Below are 22761 nucleotides of genomic sequence, written 5' to 3'. Positions count from 1 at the left end.
TATTTCCATGTTTACACAGATGGTGGTGTAGATATTTCCATGTTTATGCAGATAGCGGTGTAGATATTTCAATGTTTACACAGATGGTGGTGTAGTTATTTCCGTGTTTATACACGTGGCGGAGTAGATACTTCCATCTTTATGGAGATGGCAGTGTGGATATTTTCATGTTCATAGAGATGGCGGTGTAGATATTTCCATATTTATAGAGATAGCGGTGTATATATTTCCATCTTTCTACAGATGGCAGTGTAGATATTTCCATGTTTATACAGGTCATGGTGTAGATATTTCCATGTTTATACAGATCGCGGTGTTCATATTACCATGTTTATAGGGATAGCGGTGCAAATATTTCCACATTTATACAAATAGCGGTGTAGTCATTAGCATGTTCATACAGATAGCAGTGTAGATATTTCCATGTATAAACAGATGTCTGTGTATATATTTCCATGTTTAAACAGATGGCGATGTAGATATTTCCTTGTTTATACAAATAGCGGTGTAGTTATTTCCATGTTTATAGAGATAGCGGTGTAGATATTTCCATGTATATACAGACGGCTGTGTAGATATTTCTATGTTTATACAGATGGTTTTGTAGATATTTCCATGTTTATACAGATGACTTTGTAGGTATTTCCATGTTTATACAGATGGCGGTGTAGATATTTCCATGTTTATAGAGATAGCTGTGTACATATTTCCATGTTTATACAGATAGCGGTGTAGATATTTCCATGTTTATACAGATCGCGCTGTAGATATTTCCATGTTTATACAGATAGCGGTGTAGATATTTCCATGTTTTTACCGATATCGGTATAGATATTTCCATGTTTACACAGATTGCGGTGTAGATATTTCCATCTTTCTACAGATGGCTTTGTAGGTACTTCCATGTTTATACAGATGGCGGTGTTGATATTTCCATCTATACACATCTGACCTTGTAGATATTTCCATGTTTATACAGATGGCGGCGCAGACATTCCTATGGATATGTAGATGGCGGTGTAGATATTTCCATGTATATAGAGATAGTGGTGTACTTATTTCCATGTTTATATAGAGAGGGTTGTAGGTATTTCCATATATGTACACATGGCTGTGTAGATATTTCCATGTTTATACAGATGGCAGTGTAGATATTTCCATGTTTATACAGGTAGCAGTGTAGATGTTTCCATTTTTATACAGATTGCGGTTTAGATATTTCATTTTTATACAGATAGCGGTGTAGATATTTCCATGTTTATACAGATCGCGGTGTAGATATTTCCATGTTTATACAGATCGCGGTATAGATATTTCCAGGTTTATACAGATCACAGTGTAGATATTTCCAAATTTATACAGATAGTGGTGTTGATATTTCCATGTTTATACAGATAGCGCTGTAGATATTTCCATGTTTATACAGATGGCGGTGTAGATATTTCCATGTATATACAGATGGCGGTGTAGATATTTCCATGTTTATAGAGGTAGCGGTGTAGATATATCCAAGTTCATAGAGATAGCAGTGAGGATATTTCCATGTTTATACAGGTAGCAGTGTAGATGTTTCCATTTTTATACAGATAGCGGTTTAGATGTTTCATTTTTATACAGATAGCGGTGTAGATATTTCCATGTTTATACAGATTGCGCTGTAGGTATTTCCATGTTTATACACGTGACTGTGTAGGTATTTCCATGTTTATACAGATGGCTTTGTAGATATTTCCATGTTTATAGAGATAGCGGTGCAGATATTTCCATGTTTATACAGATAGCGGTGTAAATATTTCCATGTTTATACAGATCGTGGTGTAGATATTTCCATGTTTATACAGATTCCGGTGTAGATATTTACATGTTTATAAAGACCGCAGTGTAGATATTTCCATGTTTATACAGATAGCGGTGTCGATATTTCCATGGTGGTACAGATGGCTGTGTTGATGTTTCCATCTGTACACAGATTGCCGTGTAGGTATTTCCATGTGTATACAGATGGCATTGTAGATATTTCCATGTTTATACAGATGGTGGTGTAGAAATTTCCATATTGATACAGATGACTCTACAGGTATTTCCATGTTTTTACTGATGGCATTGTAGATAGTTCCATGTTTATAGAGATAGCAGTATAGATATTTTCATGTTTATACAGATGGCGGTGTAGATATTTTCATGTTTATAAAGATAGCGGTGTAGATATTTCCATATTTATACAGATAACTGTGTAGATATTTCCATGTTTATACACATAGCGGTGTAAATATTTCCATGTTTATACAGATCATGGTGTAGATATTTCCATGTTTATAGAGATAGCTGTGTAGATATTTCCATGTTTATACAGATCGCGGTGTTGATATTACCATGTTTATAGGGATGGCGGTGCAAATATTTCCTCATTTATACAGATAGCGTTGTAGATATTAGCATGTTTATACAGATAGCGGTGTACATATTACCATGTTTATAGGGATGGCGGTGCAAATATTTCCTCATTTATACAGATAGCGTTGTAGATATTAGCATGTTTATACAGATAGCGGTGTACATATTTCCATGTATAAACAGATGTCTGTGTATATATTTCCATGTCTAAACAGATGGCGGTGTAGATATTTCCTTGTTTATACAAATAGCGGTGTAGATATTTCCATGTTTGTACAGATAGCGGTGTAGATATTACCATATGTATACAGATGGCTGTGTAGATATTTCCATGTTCATACAGATGGCTGAGGAGATATTTCCATGTTTATAGAGACGAGTTTGTAGGTATTTCCATGTTTATACAGATGGCGGTGTAGATATTTCCATGTTTATAGAGATAGCGGTGTAGATATATCAATGTTCATAGAGATAGCAGTGAGGATATTTCCATGTTTACACAGATATCAGTGTAGATATTTCCACTTTTATAGAGATAGCGGTTTAGATAGTTCAAATTTATACAGATAGCGGTGTAGATATTTCCATGTTTATACAGATTGCGGTGTTGATATTTCCATGTTTATACAGATAGCGGTGTAAATATTTCCATGTTTATACTGATCGTGGTTTAGATATTTCCATGTTTATAGAAATAGCGGTGTAGATATTTCCATGTTCATAGAGATAGCGGTGATGATTTTTCCATGTTTATAGAGATATCGGTGTGGATATTTCCATGTTTATAGAGATAGGGGTGTAGGTATTTCCATGTTTATAGAGATGGCGGTGTAGATATTTCCATGTTTATACAGATCACGGTGTAGATATTTCCTTGTTTATAAAAATAGCGGTCTAGTTATTTCCATGTTTCTACAGATAGCGGTGTAGATATTTCCATGTATATACAGATCGCGGTGTAGATATTTCCATGTTTATACAGATCGCGGTGTAGATATTTCCATGTTTATACAGATAGCGTTGTAGATATTTCCATGTTTTTACAGATATCGGTGTAGATATTTCCATGTTTACACAGATTGCGGTGTAGATATTTCCATCTTTCTACAGATGGCATAGTAGATATTTCCATGATTATACACATGGCGCTGTTGATATTTCCATCTATACACAGATGAGCTTGTAGATATTTCCATGTTTATACAGATGGCGGCGCAGATATTTCTTTGGATATGTAGATGGCGGTGTAGGTATTTCCATGTATATAGAGATAGCGGAGTATTTATTTCCATGTTTATATAGAGAGCGGTGTAGATATTTCCATGTATGTACACACGGCTGTGTAGATATTTCCATGTTTATACAGATGGCAGTGTAGTTATTTCCATGTTTATGCAGATAACTTTGTAAGTATTTCCATGTTTATACAGATGGTGTTGTAGATATTTCGATGTTTATAGAGATAGCAGTGGAGATATTTCCATGTTTATACAGATAGCGGTGTAGTTATTTCCATCTTTAAATAGATAGCGGCGTAGATATTTCCATGTATATACACATGGCTGTGTAGATATTTCCATGTTTATATAGATGGTGGTGTAGATATTTCCATGTTTATACAGATAACTTTGTAAGTAATTCCATGTTTATACAGATGGCGGTGTAGATATTTCAATGTATAAACAGATGTCTGTGTATATATTTCCATGTTTAAACAGATGATGGTGTAGATATTTCCTTGTTTATACAAATAGCGGTGTAGTTATTTCCATGCTTATACAGATAGCGGTGTAGATATTTCTATGTTTATGGAGATAGCAGTGTAGATATTTCCATATTTATACAGATAACGGTGTAGAAATTTCCATCTTTATACACATAGCGTTGTAAATATTTCCATGTTTATACAGATCACAGTGTAGATATTTCCTTGTTTATACAAATAGCGGTGTAGTTATTTCCATGTTTATACAGATAGCGGTGTAGATATTTCCATGTATATACAGATGGCTGTGTAGATATTTCCATGTTTATACATATGGCTTTGTAGATATTTCCATGTTTATATAGATGACTTTGTAGGTATTTCCATGTTTATATAGATGGCGGTGTAGATATTTCCATGTTTATAGAGATAGCTGTGTAGATATTTCCATGTTTATAGCGATAGCTGTGTAGATATTTCCATGTTTATACAGATAGCGGTGTAGATATTTCCATGTTTATACAGATCGCGGTGTAGTTATTTCCATGTTTATACAGATCGCGGTGTAGATATTTCCATGTTTATACAGATAGCGGTGTAGATATTTCCATGTTTTTACAGATATCTGTGTAGATATTTCCATGTTTACACAGATTGCATTGTAGATATTTCCATCTTTCTACAGATGGCATTGTAGATATTTCCATGTTTATACAGATGGCGGTGTTGATATTTCCATCTATACACAGATGACCTTGTAGATATTTCCATTTTTATACAGATGGCGGCGCAGACATTTCTATGGATATGTCGATGGCGGTGTAGATATTTCCATGTATATAGAGATAGCCGTGTAGATATTTCCATGTCTATAGAGATAGCGGTGTAGGTATTTCCATATTTATAAAGATTGCGGTGTAGATATTTCCAACTTTATACAGATGGCTTTGTAGTTATTTCCATGTTTATACAGATAGAAGTGAAGATATTTCCATGTTTATACAGATAGTGGTGTAGTTATTTCCAAGTTTATACAGATGTCGGTGTAGATACATCCATGTTTCTGAAGATGGCGGTTTAGATATTTTCATGTTTACAGAGATGGCGGTGTAGATATTTCCATGAAGATAGAGATTGCAGTGTAGATATTTCCATGTTTATAGAGAAAGCGGTGTAGGTATTTCCTTGTTTATAGAGATAGCGGTGTAGATATTTCCAAATTTATACACATAGCGGTGTTGGTATTTCCATGTTTATGCAGATAGCGGTGGAGATATTTCAATGTTTATCCAGATCACGGTGTAAATATTTCCATCTTTATACTGATAGCAGTGTAGATATTTCCATGTTTGTACTGATAGCGCTGTAGATATTTCCATGATTACACAGATGGCCATGTAGATAGTTACATGTTTATGGATATGGTGGTGTAGATATTTTCATGTTTATAGAGATGGTGGTGAAGATATTTCCATGTTTATAGAGATTGCGTTGTAGATTTTTCCATGTTTATGGAGATTGCGGTGTAGGTATTTCCATGTGTATAGAGACAGCATTGCAGATGTTTCCATGTTTATACTGATGGCTGTGAAGATATTTCCATGTGTATACAGATTACTGGGTAGACATTTCCAAGTTTATACAGATAGCATTGCAGATATTTCCATGTTTATACAAATAGCGGTGTAGATATTTCCATTTTTATACAGATAGCGGTGTAGATGTTTCCTTGTTTATACAGACAGCGGTGGAGATATTTCCATGTTTATAGAGATAGCGGTGTAGATGTTTCCATGTTTATAGAGATAGCGGTGTAGACATTTCCGTATTTATACAGAGAGCGGTGTAGATATTTCCATGTTTATTCAGATGGCGTTGTAGATATTTCCATTTTTATACTGATGGCGGTGTAGATATTTCCATGTCTATACAGAGAGCGGTGTAGTTATTACCATGTTTACACAGATAGCGGTGTAGATATTTCCATCTTTGCACAGATTGCGTTGTAGGTATTTCCATCTTTACACAGATAGAGGTGTAGATATTTCCTTCTTTGCACAGATTGCGATGTAGATATTGCCATGTTTATACAGGTAGACGTGCAGATATTTCCAAGTTTATGCAGATCGCTGTGTAGATATTTCCATCTTTCTACTAATGGCAGTGTAGATATTTCTATGTTTATACAGTTGGCGGTGAAGGTGTTTCCATGTTTATGTAGATGGCGGTGTAGATATTTCCATGTTTATGGAGATGGGGGTGTAGATATTTCTATGTTTATAGAGATAGCAGTGTAGATACTTCGATGATTATAGAGATGGCGGTGTAGTTCTTACAATGTTTATAGAGATAGTGTTGTTGATATTTCCAAGTTTATACAGATGGCTCTGTAGATATTCCCATGTGTATACACATGGCAGTGTAGATATTTCTTTTTTATGCAGATGGAAGTGTAGATATTTCAAAGTTTATACAGATGACTGTGTAAATATTTCCATGTTTTTACAGATGGCGGTGGAGATACGTCGAGGTTTATACAGATATCTCTGTGGCTATTTCCATGTTTAAACTGATAGCAGTGTAGATATTTCCATGTTTATACAGACGGCAATGTAAATATTTCAATGTTTGTACAGATGGCGGTGTAGATATTTCCATGTTTATTGAGATAGCGGTGTAGACATTTCCATTTTTATACTGGTAGCGGTGTAGATATTTCCATGTTTACACAGATGGCGGTGTAGATATTTCCATGTTTATTGTGATAGCGGTGTAGACATTTCCATGTTTATACAGATAGTGGTGTAGATATTTAAATGTTTTTAGAGATAGCGGTGTAGATATTTCCATATTTATACATATAGCGGTGTAGACATTTCCATGTTTATAGTGATAGCGGTGTAGGAATTTCCATGTTTATAGTGATAGCGGTGTAGATATTTCCATGTTTATACGGATAACGGTGTAGATATTTCCATGTTTATACGGTTAGCGGTGTTGATATTTTCATGTTTATACAGATAGCGGTGTAGGTATTTCCATGCTAATGCAGATAGCGGTGTGGATATTTCCATGTTTATACAGATGGCTATGTTGATATTTCCATGTTTATACAGATGGCAGTGTAGATATTTCCATGTTTATGCAGATGGTGGTGTTGATATTTCCGTGTTTACAGAGATAGCGGTGTAGATATTTCCATCTTTGCACAGATTGCGGTGCAGGTATTTCCATCTTTACACAGATAGTGGTGTTGATATTTCCGAGTTTACAAAGATAGCTGTGTAGATATTTCCATGTTTACACAGATGGCGTTGTAGATATTTCCATGTTTACATAGATAGCGTTGTAGATATTTCCATGTTTATACAGATAGTGGTGTAGCTGTTTCCATGTTTATACAGATAGCGGTGTAGGTATTTCCATGTTTATACAGATAGCGGTGCAGATATTTCCATATTTATAGAGATAGCGGTGGAGATATTTTCATGTTTATACAGATAGCGGTGTAGATATTTCCATGTTTATAGAGATAGCGGTGTAGATATTTCCATGTTTATAGAGATAGCGGTGTAGATATTTACATATTTGCACAGACAGCGGTGTAGATATTTCCATCTTTACACAGATAGCGGTGTTCATATTTCCATGTTTCCACAGATAGCGATGTAGATATTTCCATGTTAACACAGATAGTTTTGTAGATATTTCCATGTTTATACAGATTACGGTATAGATATTTCCATGTTTATAAAGATTGCGGTGCAGATATTTCCATGTTTATACAGATAGCGGTGGAGATATTTCCGTGTTTGTACAGATAGCGATGTAGATATTTCCATGTTTATACAGATAGCGGTGGATATATTTCCATGTTTATACAGATGGTGGTGTAGATATTTCCATGTTTAAAGAGATAGCCATGTAGATATTTCCACGTTTATACAGAGAGCGGTGTAGATTTTCCATGTTTATACAGATTGCGGTGTAGATATTTCCATGTTTATCAAAATAGCGGTGTAGATATTTCCATGTTTATAGAGACAGCGGTGTAGACATTTCCATGTTTATACAGATAGTGATGCAGATATTTCCAGGTTTATAAAGATAGCGGTGTAGATATTTCCATGTTTATACAGACAGTGGGGTAGATATTTCCATGTTTATACAGATAGCGGTGTACATATTTCCATGAGTATGCAGACAGCGGTGGAGGTATTTCCATGTTTATACAGATAGCTGTGGAGATATTACCATGTTTATACAGATGGCGGTGTAGATATTTCCAAGTTTATACAAATCGTGGTGTATATATTTCCATGTTTATTCAGATAGCGGTGTAGATATTTCCATGTTTATACCGATAGCGGTATAGGTATTTCATTGTTTATAGAGATAGCGGTGTAGATAATTCCATGTTTATACAGATGGCGGTGTAGATATTTCCATGTGTATACAGATGGAGGTGTAGATATTTCCATGTTTATACAGATGACTGTGAAGATATTTCCATGTTTTTACAGATGGTGGTGTAGATATTTCCATGTTTGTAGATATTGCTGTGTAGATATTTGCATGTTTATACAGATGTCAGTGTAGATATTTCCATGTTTATACAGATAGTGTTGTACATATTTCCATGGTTATACAGATGGCTGTGTAGGCATTTCCATGTTTATAGAGATGGTGGTGTAGATATTTCCATGTTTGTAGAGATAGCCATGTAGATATTTCTATGTTTATACAGAGAGCGGTGTAGACATTTCCATGTTTATAGAGATAGCAGTATATATATTTCCATATTTATACAGATAGCGGTGTATATATTTCCATGTTTATACAGGTAGCGGTGTAGTTATTTCCATGTTTATACAGATAGCGGTGTAGATATTTCCATGTTTACACAGATGGTGGTGTAGATATTTCCATGTTTACACAGATGGCGTTGTAGATATTTCCATGTTTATACAGATAGCGGTGTAGGTATTTCCATGTTTATACAGATAGCGGTGTAGATATTTCCATGTTTATAGAGATAGCGGTGTAGATATTTACATATTTTCACAGACAGCGGTGTAGATATTTCCATCTTTACACAGATAGCGGTGTTCATATTTCCATGTTTCCACAGATAGCGATGTAGATATTTCCATGTTAACACAGAAAGATTTGTAGATATTTCCATGTTTACAAAGATTGTGGTGCAGATATTTCCATGTTTATACAGATACCGGTGGAGATATTTCCATGTTTGTACAGATAGCGATGTAGATATTTCCATGTTTATACAGATAGCGGTGGATATATTTCCTTGTTTATACGGATGGTGGTGTAGATATTTCCATGTTTATAGAGATAGCCATGTAGATATTTCCACGTTTATACAGAGAGTGGTGTAGATTTTCCATGTTTATACAGATTGCGGTGTAGATATTTCCATGTTTATTAAATAGCGGTGTAGATATTTCCATGTTTATAGAGACAGCGGTGTAGACATTTCCATGTTTATACAGATAGTGATGCAGATATTTCCAGGTTTATAAAGTTAGCGGTGCAGATATTTCCATGTTTATTCAGAAGGCGGTGTAGTTATTTCCATGTTTATACAGATGGTGATGTAGATATTTCCATGTTTATACAGATAGCGCTATAGATATCTCCATGTTTACAGAGATTGTGGTGAAGATAATTCCATATTTATACAGATAGCGCTATAGATATCTCCATGTTTACAGAGATTGTGGTGTAGATGATTCCATATTTGCACAGATTGCGGTGTAGATATTTCCATCTTTACAGAGATAGTGGTGTACATATTTCCATGTTTTCACAGATGGCTGTGTAGATATTTCCATGTTTACACAGATAGTGTTGTAGATATTTCCATGTTTATACAGATAGCGTTGTAGATAATTCCATGTTTATACAGATGGCGGTGGAGATCTTTCCATGTTATACAGATGGCAATGGAGATATTTCCCTCTTTATACAGATGGCGGTGCAGATATTTCCAAGGTTATACAGAGAGCGGTGTAGATATTTCCATGTTTATACAGATAGGGGTGTAGATATTTGCATGTTTATACAGGTAGAGGTGTAGATATTTCCATGTTTATACAGATCGCGGTGTAGATATTTCCATGTTTATGCAGACTGCGGTGTAGGTATTTCCATGTTTATAGAGATGGCGGTGTAGATATTTCTATGTTTATAGAGATAGCGGTGTAGATAATTCCATGTTTATAGAGATTGTGGTGTAGGTATTTCCCTGTTCATAAAGATAGTGGTGTAGATATTTCCAAGTTTATTCAGATAACGGTGTAGATATTTTCATGCTTATAGAGATAGTGGTGTTGATATTTCCATGTTTATACACATAGCGGTGTAGACATTTCCATGTTTATTCTGCTGGCAGTGCAGGTAACTCCATGTTTATACAGATGGCAGTGTAGGTATTTCCATATTTTTGCAGATAGCGGTGTACATATTTCCATGTTTATACAGGTAGAGGTGTAGATATTTCCATGTTTATTCAGATCTCGGTGAAGATATTTCCATCTTTCTACAGATGGCAGTGTAGATATTTCTATGTTTATAGAGATGGCGGTGTGGATAATTCCATATTTTTACAGACGGCAGTATAGTTATTTCCATGTTTATGCTGATGGCAGTGTAGTTATTTCCATGTTTATTGAGATAGCGGTGTAGACATTTCCATTTTTATGCTGGTAGCGGTGTAGATATTTCCATGTTTACACAGGTGGTGGTTTAGATATTTCCATGTTTATTGTGATAGCGGTGTAGACATTTCCATGTTTATACAGATAGTGGTGTAGATATTTAAATGTTTATAGAGATAGCGGTGTAGATATTTCCATATTTATACATATGGCGTTGTAGACATTTCCATGTTTATAGTGATAGTGGTGTAGGAATTTCCATGTTTATAATGATAGTGGTGTAGATATTTCCATGTTTATACGGATAGCGGTGTAGATATTTCCATGTTTATACGGTTAGCGGTGTTGATATTTTCATGTTTATACAGATAGCGGTGTAGGTATTTCCATGCTAATGCAGATAGCGGTGTGGATATTTCCATGTTTATACAGATGGCTATGTAGATATTTCCATGTTTATACAGATGGCAGTGTAGATATTTCCATGTTTATGCAGATGGTGGTGTTGATATTTCCGTGTTTACAGAGATAGCGGTGTAGATATTTCCATCTTTCCACAGATTGCGGTGCAGGTATTTCCATCTTTACACTGATAGTGGTGTTGATATTTCCGAGTTTACAAAGATAGCTGTGTAGATATTTCCATGTTTACACAGATGGCGTTGTAGATATTTCCATGTTTACACAGATAGCGTTGTAGATATTTCCATGTTTATACTTATAGCAGTGTAGGTATTTCCATGTTTATACAGATAGCGGTGTAGATATTTCCATGTTTATACAGATAGTGGTGTAGATATTTCCATATTTATAGAGATAGCGGTGGAGATATTTTCATGTTTATATAGATAGCGGTGTAGATATTTCCATGTTTATACAGATAGCGGTGTAGATATTTCCATGTTTATAGAGATAGCGGTGTAGATATTTACATATTTGCACAGACTGCGGTGTAGATATTTCCATCTTTACACAGATAGCGGTGTTCATATTTCCATGTTTCCACAGATAGCGATGTAGATATTTCCATGTTAACATAGATAGTTTTGTAGATATTTCCATGTTTATACAGATTGCGGTATAGATATTTCCATGTTTATAAAGATTGCGGTGCAGATATTTCCATGTTTATACAGATAGCGGTGGAGATATTTCCGTGTTTGTACAGATAGCGATGTAGATATTTCCATGTTTGTACAGAGAGCGGTGGATATATTTCCAAGTTTATACAGATGGTGGTGTAGATATTTCCATGTTTATAGAGATAGCCATGTAGATATTTCCACGTTTATACAGAGAGCGGTGTAGATTTTCCATGTTTATACAGATTGCGGTGTAGATATTTCCATGTTTATCAAAATAGCAGTGTAGATATTTCCATGTTTATAGAGACAGCGGTGTAGGCATTTCCATGTTTATACAGATAGTGATGGAGATATTTCCAGGTTTATAAAGATAGCGGTGTAGATATTTCCATGTTTATACAGATAGTGTGGTAGATATTTCCATTTTTATACAGATAGCGGTGTACATATTTCCATGAGTATGCAGATCGCGGTGGAGATATTTCCATGTTTATACAGATAGCTGTGGAGATATTACCATGTTTATATAGATGGCGGTGTAGATATTTCCAAGTTTATACAAATCGTGGTGTATATATTTCCATGTTTATTCAGATAGCGGTGTAGATATTTCCATGTTTATACCGATAGCGGTATAGGAATTTCCATGTTTATAGAGATAGCGGTGTAGATAATTCCATGTTAATACAGATGGCGGTGTAGATATTTCCATGTGTATACAGATGGAAGTGTAGATATTTCCATGTTTATACAGATGACTGTGAAGGTATTTCCATGTTTTTACAGATGGTGGTGTAGATTTTTCCATGTTTGTAGATATTGCTGTGTAGATATTTGCATGTTTATACAGATGTCAGTGTAGATATTTCCATGTTTATACAGATAGTGTTGTACATATTTCCATGTTTATACAGATGGCTGTGTAGGCATTTCCATGTTTATACAGATGGTGGTGTAGATATTTCCATGTTTGTAGAGATAGCCATGTAGATATTTCTATGTTTATACAGAGAGCGGTGTAGACATTTCCATGTTTATAGAGATAGCAGTGTATATATTTCCATATTTATAAGGATAGCGGTGTATATATTTCCATGTTTATACAGGTAGCGGTTTAGTTATTTCCATGTTTAAACAGATAGCGGTGTAGATATTTCCATGTTTATACAGATAGCGTTGTAGATATTTCCATGTTTATACAGATCGTGGTGTCGATATTTCCATGTTTATACAGATAGCGGTGTAGATATTTCCATGTTTGTAGAGATTGTTTTGTAGATATTTCAATGTTTATACAGATGGCAGTGTAAATATTTCCATGTTTAGACATATAGCGGTGTAGATATTTCCATGTTTATACAGATGACTGTGTAGTTATTTCTATGTTCATACAGATGGCGGTTTAGATATTTCCATGTTTATAAAGATAGCGGTGTAGACATTTCCATGTTCATAGAGATAGCGGTGTAGGTATTTCCATATTTATACAGATATCTGTGTAGATATTTAAATGTTTATACAGATAGAGGTGTAGATATTTCCAGGTTTATGCAGATGTCGGTGTAGATATTTCCATCTTTCTACAGATGGCAGTGTATATATTTCAATGTTTATAGAGATTGCAGTGTTAATTCCATGTTTATACAGAAGGCGGTGAAGTTATTTCCATGTTTATGCTGATGGCGGTGTAGATATTTAAATGTTCATAGAGATTTTGTTGTAGATATTTCAAGGTTTGTAGAGAAAGCGTTGTAGATAATTCCATGTTAATAGAGATGGCGGTTTAGGTACTTCCATGTTTATAGAGATAGTGGTGTAGATATTTCCATGTTTATACAGATAGAGCTGTAGATATTTCCATGTTTATACAGATAGTGGTGTTGGTATTTCCATGTTTATACAGATAGCGGGGTAGAAATTTCCATGTTTCCACAGATGGCAGTGTATATTGTTCCATGTTTATGGAGATGGCTCTGTAGATATTTTCATGTTTATAGAGATGGCGGTGTAGATATTTCCATGTTTATACAGATAGCGGTGTAGATATTTCCATGTTTATTCACATGGTGTTGTAGATAGTTCCATGTTTATACAGATGGTGGTGTAGATATTTCTATGTTTATACTGATAGTGGTGTAGATATTACCACGTTTATACAGATATTGGTGTAGGTATTTCCATGTTTATACAGATAGCGGTTTAGATATCTCCATGTTTACAGAGATAGCGGTGTAGATATTTCCACATTTGCACAGATTGCTGTGTAGTAATTTCCATCTTTACACAGACAGCGGTGTACATATTTCCATGTTTACACAGATAGCTGTGTAGATATTTCCATGTTTACACAGATAGTGTTGTAGATATTTCCATGTTTATACAGATAGCGTTTTAGATATTTCCATGTTTATACAGATAGCGGTGGATATCTTTCCATGTTTATACAGATGGCGGTGGAGATATTTCCCTCTTTATACAGATGGTGGTGTAGATATTTCCAAGTTTATACAGATAGCAGTGTAGATATTTCCATGTTTATTCAGATAGCGGTGTATGTATTTGCATGTTTATACAGGTAGAGGTGTAGATATTTCCATGTTTATGCAGATGGCGGTGTAGATATTTCCATGTTTATAGAGATGGCGGTGTAGATATTTCTATGTTTATAGAGATAGCGGTGTAGATAATTCCATGTTTATAGAGATGGTGGTGTAGGTATTTCCATGTTTATATAGATAGTGGTGTAGATATTTCCATGTTTATTCTGATAGCGGTGTAGATATTTCCATGTTTATACAGATAGTGGTGTTGATATTTCCATGTTTATACACATAGCGGTGTAGACATTTCTATGTTTATTCAGCTTGCGGTGTAGATATTTCCATGTTTATACAGATGGCTGTGTAGGTATTTCCATGTTAATGCAGATAGCGGTGTAGATATTTCCATGTTTAAACAGATAGCAATGTAGATCTTTCCATGTATATAGAGACAGCGGTGTAGGTATTTCCATGTGTATTCAGATAGCAGTGCAGATGTTTCCAAGTTTATACTGATGGCTGTGTAGATATTTCCATGTGTATACACATGGCAGTGTAGATATTTCCATGTTTATAGAGTTGGTGGTGTAGATATTTCCATGTATAAACAGATGACTATGTAGATATTTCCATGTTTATACAGATGGCGGTGTAGTTATTTCCATGTTTACAGAGATAGCGGTGTACATATTTCCATGTTTATAGAGATATCGGTGCAGATATTTTCATGTTTATAGAGATAGCGGTGTAAATATTTCCATGTTTCCACAGATTGCGGAGCAGATATTTCTGTCTTTACACAAATAGCGGTGTAGATATTTCCATGTTTACACAGATAGCTGTGTAGACATTTCCATGTTTACACAGATAGCGTTGTAGATATTTCCCTGTTTATACTGCTAGCTGTGTAGATATTTCCATGACTATACAGATAGCTGTGTAGTTGTCACCATGTTTATACAGATGATTGTGTAGGTATTTCCATGTTTATACAGATTGTGGTGTAGATATTTCCATGTTTTTACAGATGGCGGCGTAGATATTTCCATGTATATACAGATAGTGTTGTGGATATTTCCATGTTTATACAGACAGTGGTGTCGATATTACCATGTTTACACAGATAGCGGTTTAGATATTTCCATCTTTGCATAGATTGCGGTGTAGGTATTTCCATCTTTACAAAGATAGCGGTGTAGATATTTCCATGTTTATTGTGATAGCGGTGTAGACATTTCCATGTTTATACAGATAGTGGTGTAGATATTTAAATGTTTATAGAGATAGCGGTGTAGATATTTCCATATTTATACATATAGCGTTGTAGACATTTCCATGTTTATAGTGATAGTGGTGTAGGAATTTCCATGTTTATAATGATAGTGGTGTAGATATTTCCATGTTTATACGGATAGCGGTGTAGATATTTCCATGTTTATACGGTTAGCGGTGTTGATATTTTCATGTTTATACAGATAGCGGTGTAGGTATTTCCATGCTAATGCAGATAGCGGTGTGGATATTTCCATGTTTATACAGATGGCTATGTAGATATTTCCATGTTTATACAGATGGCAGTGTAGATATTTCCATGTTTATGCAGATGGTGGTGTTGATATTTCCGTGTTTACAGAGATAGCGGTGTAGATATTTCCATCTTTCCACAGATTGCGGTGCAGGTATTTCCATCTTTACACAGATAGTGGTGTTGATATTTCCGAGTTTACAAAGATAGCTGTGTAGATATTTCCATGTTTACACAGATGGCGTTGTAGATATTTCCATGTTTACACAGATAGCGTTGTAGATATTTCCATGTTTATACTTATAGCAGTGTAGGTATTTCCATGTTTATACAGATAGCGGTGTAGATATTTCCATGTTTATACAGATAGCGGTGTAGATATTTCCATATTTATAGAGATAGCGGTGGAGATATTTTCATGTTTATATAGATAGCGGTGTAGATATTTCCATGTTTATACAGATAGCGGTGTAGATATTTCCATGTTTATAGAGATAGCGGTGTAGATATTTACATATTTGCACAGACTGCGGTGTAGATATTTCCATCTTTACACAGATAGCGGTGTTCATATTTCCATGTTTCCACAGATAGCGATGTAGATATTTCCATGTTAACATAGATAGTTTTGTAGATATTTCCATGTTTATACAGATTGCGGTATAGATATTTCCATGTTTATAAAGATTGCGGTGCAGATATTTCCATGTTTATACAGATAGCGGTGGAGATATTTCCGTGTTTGTACAGATAGCGATGTAGATATTTCCATGTTTGTACAGAGAGCGGTGGATATATTTCCAAGTTTATACAGATGGTGGTGTAGATATTTCCATGTTTATAGAGATAGCCATGTAGATATTTCCACGTTTATACAGAGAGCGGTGTAGATTTTCCATGTTTATACAGATTGCGGTGTAGATATTTCCATGTTTATCAAAATAGCGGTGTAGATATTTCCATGTTTATAGAGACAGCGGTGTAGGCATTTCCATGTTTATACAGATAGTGATGGAGATATTTCCAGGTTTATAAAGATAGCGGTGTAGATATTTCCATGTTTATACAGATAGTGTGGTAGATATTTCCATTTTTATACAGATAGCGGTGTACATATTTCCATGAGTATGCAGATCGCGGTGGAGATATTTCCATGTTTATACAGATAGCTGTGGAGATATTACCATGTTTATATAGATGGCGGTGTAGATATTTCCAAGTTTATACAAATCGTGGTGTATATATTTCCATGTTTATTCAGATAGCGGTGTAGATATTTCCATGTTTATACCGATAGCGGTATAGGAATTTCCATGTTTATAGAGATAGCGGTGTAGATAATTCCATGTTAATACAGATGGCGGTGTAGATATTTCCATGTGTATACAGATGGAAGTGTAGATATTTCCATGTTTATACAGATGACTGTGAAGGTATTTCCATGTTTTTACAGATGGTGGTGTAGATTTTTCCATGTTTGTAGATATTGCTGTGTAGATATTTGCATGTTTATACAGATGTCAGTGTAGATATTTCCATGTTTATACAGATAGTGTTGTACATATTTCCATGTTTATACAGATGGCTGTGTAGGCATTTCCATGTTTATACAGATGGTGGTGTAGATATTTCCATGTTTGTAGAGATAGCCATGTAGATATTTCTATGTTTATACAGAGAGCGGTGTAGACATTTCCATGTTTATAGAGATAGCAGTGTATATATTTCCATATTTATAAGGATAGCGGTGTATATATTTCCATGTTTATACAGGTAGCGGTTTAGTTATTTCCATGTTTAAACAGATAGCGGTGTAGATATTTCCATGTTTATACAGATAGCGTTGTAGATATTTCCATGTTTATACAGATCGTGGTGTCGATATTTCCATGTTTATACAGATAGCGGTGTAGATATTTCCATGTTTGTAGAGATTGTTTTGTAGATATTTCAATGTTTATACAGATGGCAGTGTAAATATTTCCATGTTTAGACATATAGCGGTGTAGATATTTCCATGTTTATACAGATGACTGTGTAGTTATTTCCATGTTCATACAGATGGCGGTTTAGATATTTCCATGTTTATAAAGATAGCGGTGTAGACATTTCCATGTTCATAGAGATAGCGGTGTAGGTATTTCCATATTTATACAGATATCTGTGTAGATATTTAAATGTTTATACAGATAGAGGTGTAGATATTTCCAGGTTTATGCAGATGTCGGTGTAGATATTTCCATCTTTCTACAGATGGCAGTGTATATATTTCAATGTTTATAGAGATTGCAGTGTTAATTCCATGTTTATACAGAAGGCGGTGAAGTTATTTCCATGTTTATGCTGATGGCGGTGTAGATATTTAAATGTTCATAGAGATTTTGTTGTAGATATTTCAAGGTTTGTAGAGAAAGCGTTGTAGATAATTCCATGTTAATAGAGATGGCGGTTTAGGTACTTCCATGTTTATAGAGATAGTGGTGTAGATATTTCCATGTTTATACAGATAGAGCTGTAGATATTTCCATGTTTATACAGATAGTGGTGTTGGTATTTCCATGTTTATACAGATAGCGGGGTAGAAATTTCCATGTTTCCACAGATGGCAGTGTATATTGTTCCATGTTTATGGAGATGGCTCTGTAGATATTTTCATGTTTATAGAGATGGCGGTGTAGATATTTCCATGTTTATACAGATAGCGGTGTAGATATTTCCATGTTTATTCACATGGTGTTGTAGATAGTTCCATGTTTATACAGATGGTGGTGTAGATATTTCTATGTTTATACTGATAGTGGTGTAGATATTACCACGTTTATACAGATATTGGTGTAGGTATTTCCATGTTTATACAGATAGCGGTTTAGATATCTCCATGTTTACAGAGATAGCGGTGTAGATATTTCCACATTTGCACAGATTGCTGTGTAGTAATTTCCATCTTTACACAGACAGCGGTGTACATATTTCCATGTTTACACAGATAGCTGTGTAGATATTTCCATGTTTACACAGATAGTGTTGTAGATATTTCCATGTTTATACAGATAGCGTTTTAGATATTTCCATGTTTATACAGATAGCGGTGGATATCTTTCCATGTTTATACAGATGGCGGTGGAGATATTTCCCTCTTTATACAGATGGTGGTGTAGATATTTCCAAGTTTATACAGATAGCAGTGTAGATATTTCCATGTTTATTCAGATAGCGGTGTATGTATTTGCATGTTTATACAGGTAGAGGTGTAGATATTTCCATGTTTATGCAGATGGCGGTGTAGATATTTCCATGTTTATAGAGATGGCGGTGTAGATATTTCTATGTTTATAGAGATAGCGGTGTAGATAATTCCATGTTTATAGAGATGGTGGTGTAGGTATTTCCATGTTTATATAGATAGTGGTGTAGATATTTCCATGTTTATTCTGATAGCGGTGTAGATATTTCCATGTTTATACAGATAGTGGTGTTGATATTTCCATGTTTATACACATAGCGGTGTAGACATTTCTATGTTTATTCAGCTTGCGGTGTAGATATTTCCATGTTTATACAGATGGCTGTGTAGGTATTTCCATGTTAATGCAGATAGCGGTGTAGATATTTCCATGTTTAAACAGATAGCAATGTAGATCTTTCCATGTATATAGAGACAGCGGTGTAGGTATTTCCATGTGTATTCAGATAGCAGTGCAGATGTTTCCAAGTTTATACTGATGGCTGTGTAGATATTTCCATGTGTATACACATGGCAGTGTAGATATTTCCATGTTTATAGAGTTGGTGGTGTAGATATTTCCATGTATAAACAGATGACTATGTAGATATTTCCATGTTTATACAGATGGCGGTGTAGTTATTTCCATGTTTACAGAGATAGCGGTGTACATATTTCCATGTTTATAGAGATATCGGTGCAGATATTTTCATGTTTATAGAGATAGCGGTGTAAATATTTCCATGTTTCCACAGATTGCGGAGCAGATATTTCTGTCTTTACACAAATAGCGGTGTAGATATTTCCATGTTTACACAGATAGCTGTGTAGACATTTCCATGTTTACACAGATAGCGTTGTAGATATTTCCCTGTTTATACTGCTAGCTGTGTAGATATTTCCATGACTATACAGATAGCTGTGTAGTTGTCACCATGTTTATACAGATGATTGTGTAGGTATTTCCATGTTTATACAGATTGTGGTGTAGATATTTCCATGTTTTTACAGATGGCGGCGTAGATATTTCCATGTATATACAGATAGTGTTGTGGATATTTCCATGTTTATACAGACAGTGGTGTCGATATTACCATGTTTACACAGATAGCGGTTTAGATATTTCCATCTTTGCATAGATTGCGGTGTAGGTATTTCCATCTTTACAAAGATAGCGGTGTAGATATTTCCATGTTTATTGTGATAGCGGTGTAGACATTTCCATGTTTATACAGATAGTGGTGTAGATATTTAAATGTTTATAGAGATAGCGGTGTAGATATTTCCATATTTATACATATAGCGTTGTAGACATTTCCATGTTTATAGTGATAGTGGTGTAGGAATTTCCATGTTTATAATGATAGTGGTGTAGATATTTCCATGTTTATACGGATAGCGGTGTAGATATTTCCATGTTTATACGGTTAGCGGTGTTGATATTTTCATGTTTATACAGATAGCGGTGTAGGTATTTCCATGCTAATGCAGATAGCGGTGTGGATATTTCCATGTTTATACAGATGGCTATGTAGATATTTCCATGTTTATACAGATGGCAGTGTAGATATTTCCATGTTTATGCAGATGGTGGTGTTGATATTTCCGTGTTTACAGAGATAGCGGTGTAGATATTTCCATCTTTCCACAGATTGCGGTGCAGGTATTTCCATCTTTACACAGATAGTGGTGTTGATATTTCCGAGTTTACAAAGATAGCTGTGTAGATATTTCCATGTTTACACAGATGGCGTTGTAGATATTTCCATGTTTACACAGATAGCGTTGTAGATATTTCCATGTTTATACTTATAGCAGTGTAGGTATTTCCATGTTTATACAGATAGCGGTGTAGATATTTCCATGTTTATACAGATAGCGGTGTAGATATTTCCATATTTATAGAGATAGCGGTGGAGATATTTTCATGTTTATATAGATAGCGGTGTAGATATTTCCATGTTTATACAGATAGCGGTGTAGATATTTCCATGTTTATAGAGATAGCGGTGTAGATATTTACATATTTGCACAGACTGCGGTGTAGATATTTCCATCTTTACACAGATAGCGGTGTTCATATTTCCATGTTTCCACAGATAGCGATGTAGATATTTCCATGTTAACATAGATAGTTTTGTAGATATTTCCATGTTTATACAGATTGCGGTATAGATATTTTCATGTTTATAAAGATTGCGGTGCAGATATTTCCATGTTTATACAGATAGCGGTGGAGATATTTCCGTGTTTGTACAGATAGCGATGTAGATATTTCCATGTTTGTACAGAGAGCGGTGGATATATTTCCAAGTTTATACAGATGGTGGTGTAGATATTTCCATGTTTATAGAGATAGCCATGTAGATATTTCCACGTTTATACAGAGAGCGGTGTAGATTTTCCATGTTTATACAGATTGCGGTGTAGATATTTCCATGTTTATCAAAATAGCGGTGTAGATATTTCCATGTTTATAGAGACAGCGGTGTAGGCATTTCCATGTTTATACAGATAGTGATGGAGATATTTCCAGGTTTATAAAGATAGCGGTGTAGATATTTCCATGTTTATACAGATAGTGTGGTAGATATTTCCATGTTTATACAGATAGCGGTGTACATATTTCCATGAGTATGCAGATTGCGGTGGAGATATTTCCATGTTTATACAGATAGCTGTGGAGATATTACCATGTTTATATAGATGGCGGTGTAGATATTTCCAAGTTTATACAAATCGTGGTGTATATATTTCCATGTTTATTCAGATAGCGGTGTAGATATTTCCATGTTTATACCGATAGCGGTATAGGAATTTCCATGTTTATAGAGATAGCGGTGTAGATAATTCCATGTTAATACAGATGGCGGTGTAGATATTTCCATGTGTATACAGATGGAAGTGTAGATATTTCCATGTTTATACAGATGACTGTGAAGGTATTTCCATGTTTTTACAGATGGTGGTGTAGATTTTTCCATGTTTGTAGATATTGCTGTGTAGATATTTGCATGTTTATACAGATGTCAGTGTAGATATTTCCATGTTTATACAGATAGTGTTGTACATATTTCCATGTTTATACAGATGGCTGTGTAGGCATTTCCATGTTTATACAGATGGTGGTGTAGATATTTCCATGTTTGTAGAGATAGCCATGTAGATATTTCTATGTTTATACAGAGAGCGGTGTAGACATTTCCATGTTTATAGAGATAGCAGTGTATATATTTCCATATTTATAAGGATAGCGGTGTATATATTTCCATGTTTATACAGGTAGCGGTTTAGTTATTTCCATGTTTAAACAGATAGCGGTGTAGATATTTCCATGTTTATACAGATAGCGTTGTAGATATTTCCATGTTTATACAGATCGTGGTGTCGATATTTCCATGTTTATACAGATAGCGGTGTAGATATTTCCATGTTTGTAGAGATTGTTTTGTAGATATTTCAATGTTTATACAGATGGCAGTGTAAATATTTCCATGTTTAGACATATAGCGGTGTAGATATTTCCATGTTTATACAGATGACTGTGTAGTTATTTCCATGTTCATACAGATGGCGGTTTAGATATTTCCATGTTTATAAAGATAGCGG

The sequence above is a fragment of the Pan paniscus genome, chromosome 12, assembly GCF_029289425.2.
Source record: "Pan paniscus chromosome 12, NHGRI_mPanPan1-v2.0_pri, whole genome shotgun sequence".
NCBI lineage: Eukaryota > Metazoa > Chordata > Mammalia > Primates > Hominidae > Pan > Pan paniscus.
Note: the sequence above shows the minus strand (reverse complement) of the source record.